This window comes from Acomys minous (genome assembly GCF_964271855.1).
Source record: "Acomys minous genome assembly, chromosome: 19".
In the NCBI taxonomy this organism is placed as follows: domain Eukaryota; kingdom Metazoa; phylum Chordata; class Mammalia; order Rodentia; family Muridae; genus Acomys; species Acomys minous.
The window spans coordinates 17,649,401-17,668,180 of NC_140499.1; the positions used below are offsets into that span (position 1 = coordinate 17,649,401).

At 43.8% G+C, this 18,780-nt stretch overlaps 1 protein-coding gene and 1 long non-coding RNA gene across 4 annotated transcripts in view; both read right to left on the minus strand.

The window, feature by feature from the left end:
• Positions 1–351: 351 nt before the first annotated feature.
• LOC311589979 lies at positions 352–5,279 on the minus strand. The gene is made up of 3 exons (XR_014776709.1): positions 4,882–5,279; positions 4,321–4,584; positions 352–1,713 (listed from the first exon to the last, which is right to left on the minus strand). It is a non-coding gene; the product is annotated as an uncharacterized lncRNA (long non-coding RNA).
• Positions 5,280–17,911: 12,632 nt separating this feature from the next.
• ANKRD50 (ankyrin repeat domain containing 50) overlaps positions 17,912–18,780 on the minus strand; it is a 30,951-nt gene continuing 30,082 nt past the window's right edge. For all 3 annotated transcript variants that reach the window (XM_084769015.1, XM_084769014.1, XM_084769013.1), the window contains exon 5: positions 17,912–18,050. The gene's annotated coding sequence lies outside the window, so the exon portion shown is untranslated. The remainder of the gene's footprint in view (positions 18,051–18,780) is intronic.

Genomic DNA, 18,780 nt, shown 5'->3' on the forward strand with positions numbered 1-18,780 from the left:
AGTTCTTTACTAGATAAGAGAAAGCTAAGGCCAAAGTTAATGCAGCTTTTAATCTGCTTTCATCCCATTCTTTTTTCACCCAGTGTGAAAAAAAGGCATGTGCGATTTAGAAATTAGAGGGAGAAGAGAATTCTATACCTAAAGACTGTCACGCAGAGGCAGGTGGGTTACTGTGAGTTCGAGGCCAGCCAAGACTACACCGAGAAACCCTGTAAAAAGAATGTCATGCTTGTTTTACTTAGAGTCACTCTTGCTATCATGAAACACCATGACCAAAGGCAATTTGGGAAGGAAAGCGTTTATTTGACTTGTATTTCCATACTGTAGGCTATCATTTAAGGAAGTCAGGACAGGAACTCAAACAGGACAGGATTCTGGACACCATGGAGGGCGCTGCTTACTGCCTTGCTCCTCAGGCTTGCTCGGCCTACTTTCTTATAGAACCCAGGTGCACCATCTCAGGGGTGGCTCCACACACAGCAGTCTAGGTCCCATGGATCGGCAATTAAGAAAATGCCCTCACAGGTTTGCCTATAGAATGATTTGTTGTTGTTGTTGCTTTGAGACAGGGTTTCTCTGTGACTCCTTCATGGACTCACTCTGTAGACCTGGCTGGCCTCGAACCCCCAGAAATCCTCCTGTCTCTGCCTTCTCAAGTTCTGGGATTATAGGCATGCGCCACCACACTCGGCTGTACCCCTGATCTTCTGGAGGCATTTTTCTCAACTGAGGCTCCCTCCTGTCTGATGACTCTAGCTCAGTGGTTCTCACTCAACCTTTCTAATGCTGTGACCCTTTAATACACTTCCTCGTGTTGTGGTGATCCCAACCATACAATTATTTTGTTACTACTTCGTAACTGTAATTTTCCTACTGCTATAAATCATAACGTAAATATCTGATATGCAGGAAATCTGATACATGACCCCCATGAAAAGGTCATTCTCTTCCCAAAAGGGTTGTGGCCCACAGGTTGAGAACCTCTGCTCAAGATTGTGTCAAGCTGACATGCAACTCACTAGTACATCAAGACACTCTTTACTCGAGGTGGTTAAACTAAAATACTTTTGCCCAAGGTAGCAAATGATGCAGGAAATGTGACAAAAAGAAAACACAGGAAACATGTGTTTAGGCCACAGCAGGTGTCTGATAGATTCAACTCCCGTGGCTTAGAACTCTCTAGTGAAAGACTGGTCTTCATTTTGCAAAAAGGAAGCTAAGAGAGCTTAACTCTTTTGCCAGAGGTCATGTGACACAAAAGCAGTGCATGCTGGATGTAAAATTCAGCCTGACTCAAAGAGTTCACTCCTCCCCAAGGCCTGCAGCTAGGGCAGGATGGACTTCCTCACCCTAAGCTGACTTAGGGGCTTGCCACCGTGGCTCAGCGCAGGGTCCTCGGTCACAGAAGAATCACTCCAGCTGCTGGTCAAGGAAGCAGATGGGTCAATTTACAATTCAGAGTCAGATGAAGAGGGCTGCCAGCCATCCAATAACACTTAAACAGATGGGGCACTGACATTAGTCCAAAGAGTCTTTCAGCTGTTTGCTATTGCTTTTTAAACTGGGAGTCAATTCGGAAGGTAAATACAGAAGAGGCGTCAGCTGAGAAAGCTGATGTCCATCTTGGCCAGCTCAGTTCCCATCCGTCTTCCTCCTTCAGTCTGGTGGTTAAGGTCTGTGGACAGTCTGGCTGCAGATGCTTTGCTACCTTTCCTGTGCAAAAGCAGAAAACATGTGGTCCTACACTGACTCTTTCTTTTCTTCCTATGACAAAGTATCTTTCAGAATGTCCACACTCAAATTTTATTTTTATTCTCTTAAAAAGAAAAACAGAGCTCTTTAAGACTACAAGGTGTTCTGTTATTTGACAACTTTCTTGTTCTCTGTGGGAAGAAAATGTTCAGATTTCCCACAGTTCCTTTTATCTGGAGGCTCCACTCCTGGGTGGAAGGTTTGCCTGGCACATGTAAAGCTCTGGGGTCTATCTCCCATGCCTCCAACACACACACACACACACACACACACACACACACACACACACACACACACACGCATGCACACACAGGGACAGACAGACAGACAGACAGACAGACAGAGAGAGAGACAGAGACAGAGACACAGAGAGAGATAGAGACAGACAGAGACAGAGAGAAAGAGACAGAGGGAAAGAGAGAGAGAGAGAGACAGAGTGACAGAGACAGAGACAGAGACAGAGACAGACAGAGACAGAGACAGAGACAGAGACAGAGACAGAGACAGAGAGCGATAAAATGAAGCCATCCCATTCTTGGATCATAAGAGTAAATTGCATTTCCCTAGAAAGCAGCGTGTTTCAAAAGAGCCCTGTGTTTGTGAATGGCAGCCAAGCAGCTGCTAAGGCGCGCGCATGCTCCTGAGACATGGGCGGTAGCTTCGATGACTGTTATCTGCAAAAGTTTATTTTGCTCCAAGTGTTGTCATTATGTTCCTACTGTTACTGTTGTCCCTTTGGTCTCATCTAATGTCCTTCAGCTGAGAGGTTCTTACGCGCCTGGTGCTTTTGTCTGAGCCTTTGAGTTATGTCTGCCGTCCAGCTCGCCTAAAGCTTGCTCCCTTGGTGTTCATTATGCCTAGCGTCCAGGGAGTCGGGCACCTTGACTATTCTAGACATGCCAGCTTTTCAACATAGAGCGAACTGGACCTTTATCCTTCATATTTAACCCTGTAAACTGCAGTTTTGATGCTCAGTCGCTCGTGGGGTCTCCTATCGCAGTTAGCAGGGGCTGTATGTGGTGCAGGCAGGAGCCCAACCATCATATATAGGCAGGTTTGGGGTGAGGGAACACCTCTTTATTCATACAGTGTGTGGCTACATGATTCTGTCTGTATGATATGGAACTAGTCATGGAGTATGAATGAGAGTTTGTGACATGTGGGACTGAAGAACTGGCTCAGTCCTTAAGAGCACTGGCTGCTTTTCCAGAGGACCTGGGTTCAGTTACCATCACCCACGTGGCAGGGCATTCAGTTCCAGGGGCTCTGACTCCCTCGTACAGAAACAAGACATGCAGAACGCCAGTGCACATAAAATGAAAATAAATAAAGCATTAAAAAAAGACTCTGCGGCATACAAAGGGAGTCTGTAATCTTTCACAGAGGGCTTCATCATCAGCTCCTTGGATGTGACAAGTGTGTGGGAATGTAATATATCATCGAGATAAATTAGGGCTGGGAATATGTTGGGCCTCAGAATCAGTTCTGCATGTAAAGTAACTGCAACCAAGCAGATTCTTGGTCTCTCGGGCCACTTTCCTCTCATAGACCTAGAAATTTTGCCATACTCCCAGTGCTCCGAAGGCAGAGGTAGAAGGGTTGCTACAAGCTTGAGGCCAGCCTAGACTACACAGTGGCCTCCAGTCCAGTTTGGGTTAGAGTGTGAGAACTTATCTGAAGAACAAAATAAAACAAGACCACCAAGGAGGAGGAGGAGGAGGGGGAGGAGATGAAGAAGAAGAAGAAGAAGAAGAAGAAGAAGAAGAAGAAGAAGAAGAAGAAGAAGAAGAAGAAGAAGAAGAAGGAAAGAAAGAGGGAAGGAAGAAGGAATAATTAAGTAGTCAGGCATGGTAGGGCATGCCTTTAATTCCAGCACTTTGTTCCAGCATGTGGGAGGCAGAGGCAGGAGGATCCCTGTGAGTTCAAGGCCAGCCTGGTTTACAAAGTGATTTTCAAGACAGCCAGGATATTTATATGAAAAAACCCTGTCTCAAAAAGAAAATTCAAAAGAAGAAGAAAAGATGAAGGAGGAGGAGGAGGAGGAAGAGAAGATAAAAGAAAAGAAATAAAGTAGTAACATTGATTTTTCTCAGATGATCACATTTAAGGCTGTGTGTCTTGTGTGCTGTGATTGGATTCCGTGCCTTGTGATTAGATTTTTAAAAAATGACTCCAGTGGGATGAGTGACTCTCTCCTGTCTCTGCTGAAGAAACAATCTTAGACTACAAGTGACAGGCAGAAGTGACAGGGCACTGAGGGTGTCCTGAAGGAAGGGAAGCTGTCAAAAAAAAGTCACACGAAAAGGAGAAGCATAGAAATTCAGGGGGCTGAAACAGGGATGGAAAAATCACTCAGTATGGATTAAGACCTGTCCTACTGTAAGACTTAGCATTCTGAGTCACACTTGTGTCTACCCCCTGCCCTCCCCCTCCCCCACCCCACCTCCCCCCACCCCCCGTGCCAAGAAGTGGAGGCAGGTGGAAAAGTGGAACTTCACAGCCTAGGGAATCAGTAAACACCGAGGATTGGCTAGGGAGGGTCTGATCACCCATGGCTTTGGAACTCACTGGTCAACATTCACAGGGAAAGTGTCTGTGTCAAGCAGGACCAGAACTACCTCCTATTCTGCACTTAGCAACCAAGCGACGGACAAGAGGACAACGCTGGACTGCAGTCTTCAGACCCACCCCTGCCCTCCCCATCCTTCGATGCCTGCTCATATTTGCCAATTGCCTTTCATCTGGGCAATTCTGAATCAACTCGGAGGCGTCACTGCCAAGCTTCCATGCAGAGGGTACTTGTCTTAGGTCCATTCTCCAGAACAGCTTCACCTGAAACAATGCCAGAAAGTTTCCTCTTGGGTATTAGTAAGGTGACATAGTCATTTGTCATTCAAGATTTGAACAGGGTATGCATACCAAAGATGTAGGTTGGAGTGCGTCTTTATAGATGAGAATATCGCCCTTATTTGATATAAGCTTTATTTTATACTCCCGCCAGCTCTGTGTGGCTTAAATTTCACAAAGATTTCGAGTTTCGTCCTCAGTTAAAAATATCTTAGACTTGTCTCCTTGAGCCATCCACCCACACGGGGGCCCACAGCTCCCCCTCCCTCCGTCGCACATTACCTTGCCATGAAGTTTTAAAAATACACTCATGCTCAGAGCTTTCTCTTCATTACTGACGATTTAGCCTTGAACAACTGGTTTCCTTTTCAAGTACAGACCAAGAGCTGTTTCTTGAAGTTTCCCTGAGAAACAGGTTGCATGAGAAATCGCTGTAGGCAGCAGAGCCAGGGGCCTTGCCCATACTTGCCTTTCTTCTCCCATTAGGGCTCTGGGGTGTCACTCTTGGTTCCCAGCCGGCATGTGTAAGATCATTACTCGCCTGGGGGAAGGGCTGGGATCTGCAAAGGTAGAATGTGGCTTCTGTTCTCCAAGGAAGTATCTGGGAACTCGGGGGACAACGATTCCCATACTCACAGTAAGGCTCGATGCAGAACATATTTCAAAGCATCACAGTGACAATCTCCTCCCACCTCGGAATCCCAGGAAGCTTCCTACAGTTGGGCGTTTAGGTGAACACCTCAGGGCCTCTCACTGAGAATAGCCTCAGAGGTCAGGGCTCCCTCACTTAGCAACATCAGAAGTGAGTGTTCAGTCTCTAGGCAACAGAGTGAAGCTGACCTCCAGAGCGGCCTCAGGAAAGCTCCACTAGTCTCCATGTGATTCCCCCACCTGTACCTACCCCGCAGAGGCAGGCCACGTGCATGCTCTGCCAAGCAGTGGGAGTACAGGACATCTGCTCTTTTCTTGCTAGGCTAAGCCAGCCTAGCAAGCAGCAAGTGAAAATAAGCCCAATGCTAGGTCACAGCATCAGCACCTGGCTTCTCTACATGTGTGCTCACCCCAGATCTCTTAGCTTCATGTCCCTGATCTTACAGCAACCTTTTGAGCTTTGTTTAGTTAGATCTTCAATGCTGGCCCTTTCTTTCACCCTCCATTTAAACCAGATGGTCTTGAACCACTGCCTCCCTTCTAGCTTGGAAAATAGCTCTTCCCTCGTGTTTCTGCCCATCTTATACCATCATTTCTTCTGAACCTTTCTTTGAAAGGTGATTGGGTGGGAAAGAACATGGTGGAGCTAAAGAGGCTACTTCTATAACAGCTCTTGTCCCCCAGGGCTTTTAGGGTAAGTTTACAAGACTGATGGCTCCTGGTTCTGGGGCCATGATCCATAGCCACTATGAGTAATGGATACAACATTCGTCTAGCCTGCATCCTGATTTCCTCCAGAGAACTCACTGGTCCAAGCCTTAATGCCCATTGTCTCCAAAGCAGCCTTGGGTCTTCTGCTGTCTGTGCAGATGTAGCAGGCTATCCCATAATCTTCAGGTAGAATATAGTCCAGACCACTCACTTTTCTTGAGTTGCCTCATTTCACTTGAACAACATATTTAGCTCTTGTTTTGTTTTTACTTTGCCTTTTCCTAGCATTCTGTTGTTGTTGTTGATGATTGTTTTTCTTTTCTTTTCTTTTTTGTTTTTTTGTTTTTGTTTTTGTTCCTCATATCACCCTCACTCCCTCTTGAGTATTGTGTACTTGGCATTGAATGCCAGCTTCAGGAATTGAGTTATTAGGTGTTCTGTCCTCTGCTAGTTTAGGGACAAAGGCATGACCTTAGCTAACCTCGATGGAACTAACAAAGCAGCCAAGTCAAGGAGACAATGGATGCCCATCCACGGTGCAGGGACTCCCTAAACAAATTCTTCCTGCTATTTCTGAGCATCCTTTCTCTGAATTTATAGATAACGTGAACTTAGCTTGTGTCTGGACAGATTCTCCCTCATTTCCTATTAATTGTATGAGTTCCTATTAGCTCCCCAATACATTTCTTTTGGTGTAAGCTGGTTTCTGTTTCCTTCACCCAAAGAATCCTAACACAATCAGCCAGTACCCTAAGGCATCTGAGGTTCACTTCCCCATGGTCAGAATATAGGGTTTGTGTACTGTGAACAGCTAACTTCCCATGGTTATCCCAACTACAACTTAGAGATTAGAAAGAAGACACTACTGAAGGCACAGAGAAGATAATAAACACTTGCCATTTGTAGACCCAATTGGTCTCCTTTCTAGTTAGAAACCATTGTGAGAGCATTGTTTCATGCATTGGCTGATACTTAATGAACACTTTCTTATGTTAAGAACTATTGAAAAGATAACAGAGAATAAAAAGAAAATATATGTAATCTTGATGTTCTATTAGGCATGCCTAAGAGCAAGGCAATACACAGAATATAATTTTGCTGCATCCAGAATTATACTTTTATTTCTTACATTTATTTATTTATCTTATGTGGGTATTTGCATGTACCAAGGTGTGCATCTGCAAGTCAGAGGACAATTAAAAGGAATGAGTTCTCTCCTTCTACCATGTAGGTCCACGGGCTTGAATTCAAATTGTAGGGCTTACAGAGTTCCGGTCTGTCACCTTCTAGAATGGTAACTAGTAGCTTCAAGTGCTCAGTCGTATTTCTGGACTGAATACATGAATTGACCTTCCAGGGAGAGGGTTTGGCATTGCAATTGTTGGCCACAAACTGAGTGTCCAGCATTAAGTTAGAGCATCCGGGTTCAGGAGGAGAGAAAGTTAGGCGAACTCTCAGAAGTGAGTGAGGGCAAATGGTTTCCATGCTTACCTCTTTGTCAAATTCTCAATGCCCCACAGGTCACAGAAATCATTTTGTGAATTAAGAATTTTACTAGATGGTGAATATGATGATAGCTGAACAGAAAAAGTCCCGTGTCAGAATTGCAAAAAAGAAAAGAAAGAAAAAAGAAATATAGGAACTGCATGAAGAAATGTAAAGACTGTCCTTTTCTTAGACAGAGCAAATGGCATAGGGTCCATACCTTAAGATAAATTCACAGTCTTCCTTGATTGGGCTGCACCATCTCATCTTACTCTTTAAGGTTTTTTGTTTGTTTGTTTTTTAAAGATTATCCTTTCTTTTATTGTCTATCCTGGTCTATCTTTTCTTCTATTCATTGCATTCCTAATAATGTGATTAGACCCATCTGATTCCATTTCAGTATCTATCCAGATGTCTGTCTGTCTGTAAAAGGAGTTATCACGTGGTCTTGGATACAGATAGGTTACTGACAAATCGAAGTTCCGGTAGACATGTAGAGAAAGGGCTGATTCACCAGGAAGCTTTTGCCTTTGACTGGGAGATGGCCTGAATGCCTGCATCCACTCTTACTGTATCTATGCAAGTGTTTGTCCTCTGGGCTTGCAGGATAAAGAGCAAGTGGATCATTTCCCCTACATTATCAGTGGCTTCTAAATTTTTCTTTAAAAAGTCAAGTGACGTCAACTTAATGGTTGCCAGGCAGTTCAAAGTGTCTGGGACCTGGTATCTGCTAAAAGCAATTAAGCAGCCAGGCGCGGATGAATAAGTGATGGATAATCACTGTGCTACCTTGCTGCTCTCAACACAAACTGAATGGAACAGATGGGAAGGCAGGGGTAGAAAATATATAGTTGCTTGTGCTACGAGTTGGCCTCCTGTTTGAGCATGGCTAAGCCAAGAATATGTTCTGACAGGTGGCCTAAACTAACAGGATTTAAATGTGTCTCACAGCTCACAGCTGTTTCTGAATGAAAAGAAAATGCTCCAGAAAGTAATTGAATACTTACTCCGTGAAAATAATCTGAACGCACTGGGATAAGGAAGGCTCGATTTCTATCTACTGGCAGATGCCAGTGTCAGCCAGGAGGGTCTACTCCAGATAACTCAGAAAAGGAACCAGTAAAGACAAAACACACCACAGCAGTGTTAAAAAGAAAGGGCCTCTCACTGGGGGAGGGGGACTGAGGTCATGGAAGGTGGATATAGCTTCGAAAGTGGAGGAAATTGTTTTAGAAAGGGGAGGGGCAGGATGGGGCTTGCTGGATCTTGTGGGGGTTGGTTGGCGAGAGGGAAGGTGTTGGAAGAAGTAACTGGATAGGCAGGTAAGTCTGAAAAGGCCCTGGGTTCCTTAACTTTGATGTTGCCATAGAAATGAGAGCTCCTACAGCCCCCTTCATTAAGTTAAATGCCTAATCTTTTTCTGGAATGACCTTAATAGAACCTTAATGTCAATACACATTGATATGATCCTTCAAAAGAGAAGACGACAGCCCATGTAGCAACTAGTGGTCATAGAGTAACAAAAATATCTATTTCCGATCTACTAACAGCGTGGAAGCAAAGTGCAGCGAAGGTACACTGTCCTGTCTGAAGTTCAAGACCTGGTAGAGTGGTCTGCACAGCGGGAACTCTGTTAGAGCCAACCAGAAGGGGATTTGCTTTTCTGAACAAATCAGAACAGGTCCTTTTTGGGTTTTCTTCACTTTTCTGAGCATAAGCTTTACCCAGATTGGATCTTTTATACTAACTCAGCAGAATGAACATCTTTTCCCATTCACAGGCATCAGTGTGGCAAAGGCATGGGGAAGTGGAGGAGTCTTGGGTTTGGACAGACTGTTGTCTTTGCAGTGTTCTTAGAATGCCCACATAGGACGCCTGCAACTTGTTGAGAAATAATGACAGTGGCAACATCTGGTTTAAGTTCCTGTAGGAGTGCTTATATTATTGAAATATAGTGGTGGGGGTATGTATACGTGTGTGCTGGTACACATGTGTGTGGGTGAATATGCACAGGTGTGCACCAGTGAGTGGAAACCACAGAACAACCTTGGATGTCATTACTGGTGCTCCCCTTGTGTTTCGAGACAAGGGTCTCTCAGTGAATGAGGTTACACTGGCTAGTGACCCTAAAAATCTGTTTAATTTGCCTCCCCATAAAATGTGGTAGGCAAATCATTAAAGAGTCATCAAGTGTAGAAAAGCACACGGTTAATTCAACGCCGTCTCTCTTTTCACAGGAGCAGTCGTACTTCCTTTAGACATTAAGAATGGTTACATTAGAAAAGACAGGGCTGCATTAATTCTGCTCTGCAGAGAAGCTTAAGCAGGTGCCATACCAGTAACGGCGCCCAGCACTGCTGCTTACACTATAGGGGCTGCGGTTGTGTACCTGAGCAAATAACCTAAGGTTAGCACATTTGCCATTTTTTTGGTTTTGGTTGGGGTGTGAGGACAGAAGCCAGGGCATATGCTAAATGCACAGTCACCCCTGAGCCACACTCCCAGTAAACTGTTAAGTCTTGTTTTTACAGTGTTAAGGGAGCCTGGAGATGAGTCGATTAGCATCATTCAGCATTAAGAAGCCACATAATTCTGTAAAGTTGGATTCTATATATTTATGTTATCCCCTTACCCCTAGATCTTGGTCAGAGAAGCTTCTTTTTGCAGTGGGTAGTGGCCACTGTAGACTGCTCAAAGTGCTAAAAAAAAAATAAGGGGCAGCCAGTGCTCACCCCTAAATGAACAATCCTTGCCAGCCCTCCATCCCGCCCCGAAGCTCAGGGAACATAAAAGGAGGCAGAAAGAAAGCACAGGCGGGCAGATGGGAAGGAACACTGTGGCTGTCTCCTGGACAGAACCTGGGGCTCAATCTCCTGAACGCATAGTAGTTGGGGTTACCTATGCAAGCCCTGCACACAGCCGAGACATTCTGGGATAGACGGAAGAGCTGCTCTCAGAGCCACACCCCTGACCGAGGGGTGACTGGAAGTTGACAGTTGCCTGGGAGAGAGAACTGTTTGCTTTGATGGTGTGGGCACTGGTGGGATTCCCGTGCTCCAGTGGGGGGGGGCCCTTGGGGGAGCACTAGCTGGATTTAATAGGGTCTCAAAAGAAGACATGAAGTTAGGAGCAGAATAAGTTGGGGGAACATAGGAGGAGTTGGAGGGGGAAAGCACAGCTAGATAGAATTATATTTCACTATATACATGAAATTTTAAGAATTTATCTTTCTTCTTCTTCTTCTTCTTCTTCTTCTTCTTCTTCTTCTTCTTCTTCTTTGGTTTTTTTTTTTTTTTTTTTTTTTTTTTTTGGTTTTTCAAGTCAGGATTTTTCTGTGTAACCTTGACTGTCCTGGACTCACTTAGTAGACTGGGCTGACCTCGAACTCTGAGATCTGCTTGCCTTTGCCTCCTGGAGTGCTAGGATTAAAGGCAAGTGCCACCCTGGCTAGCTAAGGACCCCTGCATGTTATACCGTGAATTTTAGTCACCAGGCTGAGGCGGGGAAGATTGCTAGCTTGTATCTTGAAGGCAGTCTGGTCTACACAGTTATCTAGGCTGTCTGGGATACATAGCAAGACTACCTCAAAACCAAAACAATCCAAACCTAACAAATATAAATAGAACAGGTACAATGTACTTGTATTGTGATTCACCCATGGCAAGCCTAGAGAGGCAACGCTATTATGAAATAGCATTAGTGGTTATTAGTGGTGAGGGAGGAAACTAAGTGGGTGAAGAAAATGAGCCTTGGGAGGCTCACAAAATAGTTAACACAATTATACTTGTGACTTTAGCAGAGTCATTAAAGCACCCTGAACCTGCTGGGTATGGTGGCATATACCTAGAATCCCAGCACTTTGAGGCTGAGGCAAGAAGGTCAAGGTCATTATTTCCTGCTACAAAGTGAGTTCAAAGCTAGCTTGGGCTACATGAGCCCATCTTTAAAAAAAACAAAATAAAAATGTATCCAACTATACTTAAGTGTAAATACTGGTAGATCTTGCTTTAAAATATATCTGAGAAGACTTGCACTGAAGGAAACTGTATTTCTGTACGCTAATAAGGAAAATAAAATTTAAAGTGTCATTTATAACAATATCAATAACCAACAAAAAGCTGGGGAGCTCTGCTCATCATTGTCCATAGCTTTGTGTAAAACCAAGACACATCACTCTGAGTTCATCTAAACAATAAAGGAAATGAAAAGAATAAAATATATAGACAATTCAGCTAACAAAAGCTCACCTATAGAGTCAATATCTGAAACAAAACCAGATTTTTTTTAACATTACTGTGTGTGTGTGTGTGTGTGTGTGTGTGTGTGTGTGTGTGTGTGTGTTACAATTCACATATATGGAAGTCAGGACCACTGTGGGTGCCATTCCTCCTTCCATCATGTGGCTTCTAGAGATTGACCTCAGGCTTGGCAAGCAGGAAGTAGCTATATCCTCTGAACCATCTTGCCAGCCCTAAGACCAGGAATTTTAACAATCAAAGCTTCAACCTCAGTATGGTTCTTATGGAAATGCACTACATCAGAGAAACTAAGACAATTTTCAGGACTAAGATATGAGGACTCTCAACAGCCTACACACACACACACACATACACACACACACACACACACACACACACACACACACACACACACACCAACTAGGAAAGTGGTCACTCTAATGGATAAAGCTGGTTACACCACTGATTCAATGCAACTAAACTATCAGAGAAGAACACAGGGAGTGCCATCAGGACCTCAGGATGGGAAATAAACAAAGCAAACAAATGAGTCTTTTTGTTAACACGTGCCACTTAGAGCAAGAGGGCATAGTCCGAGAAGATACGTGCATAACATTACGTAGATCACCCAAATGACATATTGAAAATGACAAAGGAGCCTACAAACCAAGAAGCTCAAGAGTGAGTTCTCTCCAAGTTAGAATATCCTAATATACTTTTATATAATGCTTAATTTCATCAGTTACCTTGCAGATACCAATATGAAAGCAGAACTAACACACAATTAAAGAGGGGGGGGGGCGGAGAAAACCAGTCAAGTGTTGGAAATGATGTAGAGTGACAGATTCCTGTACAGAGTTGGAGTAGAAATGGACGACACGACTTTGGAAAACTGGCACTAGTTAGTAAAAACGCTGGTGGTCATAGGTCCTAAGACCCAGTAATATCTATCTTATTAAAAAGAAATGTATACACCCACGACACATGCAGAAACCTACGTCAGCTGCGGTGTCTTAAGAGGCCCCAAAGAGAAATGAGTATGCAATGTAATGTGGATTTTAAACTATGGTATAGTCAGTCAACAGTGGACTACTATAAATAACATTTACAAGAGGACAACCAGGGCTGAGACCATGGCTCAGTAGACAAAGCAACTGCTGCTTAAGTGTGAGGCCAGTTCAAATCTCCAGAAGTCACATAAATGCTGTGTGGGCATTGCTTCCTGCCCACCTATACTTCTAACACTCAGAAGGCAGAGATGGGATCCGCTGGGGCAAGCTGGCTAGCATCAGTGAGTTCAATTCAGGAGACCTCATCTCAGAGGATAAAGGGAGGAGCAATGAAGGCTCCTGATGTCAACCTTGTGCCTGCAGAGACACACAAGATCATACAGACACACATGCAAACACAACTGCACAGACGCAGGCAAATATGTAGATATTTGTAAATAAAAAAAACTTAAAAAAATGAAAATCCAAACATGGAACAAATTTCCTATTATCTGATTGTATTTTTTCTTTTTTCTTAATTATTCTTCTCTTATACAATTGGTCCTGACTACAGCCTCTCCTCCTTCCACTCCTCCCAGTCCCCTACTCCCACCTTCTCTTTCCCTGAGATCTACTGCTCCTCCATTTCCTTTCAGAATGGAGCAGGCCTCCCAGGGATAGCAACTGAACTTGGCATAACAAGCTGCGGTGAGAATTCTGCATATCAAGGCTGGACAAGGAAACCCAGTAGGAAGAAAAGGGTCCCAAGAACAGGCAAAGGAGTCAGACGCACCACTCGTAGTGTTTGAGGAGCCCCACAAAAGCCCCACACTAACGACCATAATGTATGTGTAGAGGACTGAGTGGAGACCCATGCAGGCTCAGCGGTAGCCATTTCAGTCCCTGTGAGCCCATGAGGTCTGTTTAGTTGATTGTATGGGCCATGTTCTCCTGGTGTCCTTTACCCCTCTGGCTCCTACAATCCTTCATCCTCTCTTCTGTGGGGTACCCTGAGCTTCCCCTAATGTTTGGCTGCGGCTCTGTGTCTGTTCTCTCCTAAAATTATCTTACTACTGGGTTTTATTTAAACTATAATGGAGAGACTGGCAGGCAGATGTTGCATCTTCACAGAAAACTTTAGTATATATGTTGCATGATACTTTCCCAGAAATGAAGCAATGTAACTCCTGTGTGTATCTTACTGTAAGCTGGCATCTTTCAAACTGCTGACCAAGTCTCTGCAGAGTCCCTGCCCTGTCTCTTTCACCTACCAGCTGAACTCTCCTTGACCAAGAAGTGTCTTAAAGTCCTGTATCATTTATTTCTGCTCAAATACCTCCTACAGAAAAACTGCTTATTACTAACCTATCAAGTGTATAAAAATGAGTAAGTGAATGATGGCAGGAAATTATGAGTTCTAGGGAATTGCATTAACTTATTAAGTCATGAAGGAAAAACAACTCAGCCTTCTTAGAAGCCTCCTTTGAGAAGAATGTAATATACATATATGCATGGGGGAACAGAATATGTACACACACGCATGGGGGAACAGAATATGTGCACACACGCATGGGGGAACAGAATATGTGCACACATGCATGGGGGAACAGAATATGTGCACACATGCATGGGGGAACAGAATATATACATACATGAGAATATGTACACATATGAATGGGAGTAACGGGATATATACACACATGCATGGGAGGAACGGAATATATACACACATGCATGGGAAGAACGGGATATATACACACATGCATGGGAGGAATGGGATATATACACACATGCATGGGAGGAACGGGATATATACACACATGCATGGGAGGAACGGGATATATACACACATGCATGGGAGGAATGGGATATATACACACATGCATGGGAGGAACAGGATATATACACACATGCATGGGAGGAACGGGATATATACACACATGCATGGGAGGAACAGAATAAAATCACACATGCATGGGAAGAACGGGATATATACACACATGCATGGGAGGAACGGGATATATACACACATGCATGGGAGGAACAGAATAAAATCACACATGCATGGGAGGAATGAAATATACACATACATGGCCTTCACATTCAAGTCAGAGCTGGGGTCTTCTGGGAAAAACAACGTCCAGAGAATGAACTTAGGCTTACCAAAGGAGGAACACACAACTTTTATTTAGAAAACAATCCATTTCTCTAGAAAATTAAAAAATACCCAGGATAAGACTGTGGTAAAGCCAAGGGGCATGTATGTCACAGTAAAAAACTGCCAGTGACATACTGTAGATGCTCTGTCAGAGGAGAGGGAGGAAAAACAGAAAAGCCAACAGTTAACAAAGCTTTGCAAGAGATAAAGGGTAAGTCTTGGTCTCCTGCTAGCTTCCGTTGGACACTGGTATAGCTCATTCCCACTCCCTCAATGTTTTTTAAAATTAAAAACTTAAAATTCTTATTACTTGAAGGATAAAATTAAGACAAGGCATTTTCTGTAAAGCAAATAGATTTATTATGCACTTCATGTACATCGGGATGTTTTTGAATAATATAATACAAGGAATAAAATAAAACTTTACACTGTGAAATTCAATGTACATTTTAGGTTATTTACACACCCCACACAGAGCGAACAATAGAAAGAAAGCATTTGTCTGCGACTACATTTGCGGAAAGTTTTGACGGACGGCACTAAGCAAAACGAACAGTTGCCTAGCCAAACAGCACGACTCGCTCCTCTCAAGCCAGGGACTGGTTTTGGTTGAGGAATCTGGTAGGGGTGGGACAGAATGGAACAAAAGATATTTGCTGTACACCACAGGGTGCTGGTTTGCAGTCTCCCCCCACCCCATTTTTCTGAACCCCTTCATATGTTCACTCTTCTGATGTTTCACCATGCGTCATACCACTGATACCGACCTTTGGGGAGGAGTGCTAAAAAAACGCTACAAAACCGTTATAAACACGTGACGTCCTCAACAGCTGACTTACAAAATTTAAACATTTGAATTTTAAAAATAGCTATTTATTAGTTTTTTATTTGTGGGACTGTTTCTTATCTTTATGATAGAACAGAAGTCATTGTTTTTCCCAGTTGTGGCATAACCTCCTCCCCGCACCCCAAATGAACAAGCACAGCGGGCTGGCTGCAGCACCTTGGTCAGCCTGGTCCTCGCCAGAAGCCATTTTGTTTTCTACTCTAAATCATAACTGACTTAAAATAACAACAACAAAAACACCAGAGGAGTACTTCTGAGAACCCTATTTGTTCACAGGCTCTCCTCCTACCAACTGCTCCATGCATGTAAAGATGGACACAAAAACACGTGGTAAACACAAATCCCTAATGTGTTGAGTTGCCTTTGCCCTTTGGTCACAAGGTGCAACTTTGTAAAAGCAATAAAATTAAATAAATATGATTTTAACAATTCAAGGTGAAGAGAAAAACTGGCAGCTTTCAGCATCTCTTCCTTAAAAAAGCAAAACAAAACCTAGTAAGAAGTCAGAGGCTCCTTTTCTATAGTGAACGTGTGTGTGTGTGTGTGTGTGTGTGTGTGTGTGTGTGTGTGTGTGTGTGTGATGGAGTCACACTAGTTCCAGCAACAGGGGATGACCACACTTACCAACAGATTCAGAAACATTTTTAAGGCTGCCTTCCGAGAGTCCTGTTAAGTGTCATTAATCAACGTCCCATAGGGACAAGAATTCAATCCTTGAAACATTCACATTTGACTTGTCAGTATCAACCACGTCATCACCTTAACTTTGAGTGAGTTCATCAGCTGATCCTCATCCTGGTTATGACGGACCAATGACACACAGGAAATGAGCTTGGCTAACATTGAAAAATACAAAGCAAGGAAAGGTTTATACAGAGACTCATGTGAGAAACACTCATCACAGCAATTATACATCTGAGCTTCCACAAACAATGCTACTCCTGCCCTTCACACGCGATGACCATCACTGGCCTCTCATTAAAACATTCCAGAGTTTTCAGTAGTAGCAATGGTTTTGTGCTCAATTTCCAAATTCTCTTTCCCCATTTCCCCTTAGCAACAGCACATGGAGAGCACAGATTCTCCAAGGCTGGGGAGACGAATGGGACTTACTCAAGGATCAAACCATGCTTGGATTCTGAATCATCCTGCCAAGTATTTGCGCAACCCATCTAAGCTGCTCTGCATCCCCTGGCGCATGTGGATGCCTCCCTTGACCACGGCATCCAGCCACCCTATGTGCAACTGTGCAAAGAAGAGAACAGGAAAAGAGTATGTGGCCAGAAAAGTGCAAGCCCATCACTTCTACCAAATGACAAAATGCATGTGCTGTGACTGAGGGCTCGTGGTGTCACTTGTGATGGACAGCACAGCATACATTCAAGAACATCCACCCCACCAAGTCGTTCAAATGCACCCAATTGGCTCTGACTGGGGCTGATTTGATCATGCAGCAACTGGCAAGTGGAAACAGCTCAGAAGCAGTGAGCATTCAGTTACGACGACAGATTACATTTCATTTAGCTGGGGGAGGTGAAGGCAGCCGGTGAATGATTCCGGGATCAGAGCATCTTCCTTGGCGGGACCTGGAGCCTCTGTCTGCACATGTGCCCCACAGGCACTAACTGCTCTGTCCCTGAGAATGTCCAAGCTTCAGGACTGACGGTGCCTCTACTTGCAGGTGGGATGCCAGGCAGCTGGAAGATGGCTCAGAGCCTGCGTGAATGCACAGAGCTCTTCTGCCTGCAGTTGGAGTGACTGGCGTTTGCCTGCTCTGTCACATTCAGCCTGACACAAATGGTACTTGCCTGGAAAAAAAGAGATTTAACCTACCCGGAATGGCTCTCTACGCCACCAGAACTGAGCCACAGAGTCATTTCTTCACCTCCATGTGACATCAACACAGAAACATTTTTATCCAATGCTGAAGGGTAGTGGACAGAAAACAGTTGCAAGAATTGCTTTATTAACGAACATCTATTAAATACACAAGAACCAGGCACACCAGACACTGTGATGGGACTGAGCACACACCACAACACAGAAAACAATAAATACGGAATACCGCCTTTGTGGAGACACCTGACCATGGCACATGCACGTTTACCAAATGGGAAAATACTCAAAACCGGGTTTGGTTTGTTATCGAGGAACTGCAGTTTGCACCTGCATTTATTCGGTGTGGTGGAGGCTGCTTCAGCATAGGGGTTATGCTTGGAAGGGCAGCCTGACTGGGTAGGCACATGACAGTAAGTCAGGAAACAGTCCTGCGGGAGCGCAGGCTCGGCATCGCGTCCTCAGACGGCTTGCTTCCATCTGGCAGCTGAATGGCTGTTCTGACCTAAACGCCTTCTCTTGCACACAAGGGGAAACTGGAAAAAATAAAATAAAATAAAATTTAATTTCTGCACTTTTCCTATAATGACACAGTTTTAAGACCTTATAGAAGAGTATGTATATTCATTTACTATTTATATATTTTTGTATGTAAAGAACAATTTTAACATCAGAAATTTGTTATTCTACCAAATATTTACCTTATATTAGATTTTTACCATTTGGTATAGACGTAACCCTTCATTTTCACAAGAGGTATTATGAGTTGGTAGGGGGCTGCCCCTTCAGAACCAAGTATGTGGAGAAGTATTCTTGAATGGCCTTGGGCTGGCCATCCATTCACCCTTACAGAAGCGTGTTTTGTATTAGAAGATGGATGTAATGATATTTCACCTATCAAACTCCTCAACTGAATCACTAAAGACCATCACCAAGGTGACAGGTGTTCGGCAAAGTCACTGGACATTAGACAAGATGCTTAGTGAAATCTTCTGTTTACTTATGACATGGCGCAGTGCCTCTGAGGGAGCACCCAGGGTGCACAGGTGAGCACTGCTGCTCCTCCACCCACCACGACTTATGCGGTGAGGAGGATAAAACCATTTTTATTTAATATTAAGATACTAGTGCCATGAACATAATATGTACTCTCCACACTTTGCCCTAAGCATGTAAATAAGTAAACATGATAAACCCTCACCTCCATCTGCTCGTGTTACATGCCAACATTACTAAATTTTTTACAAGTTACCAGAATAAAACTAG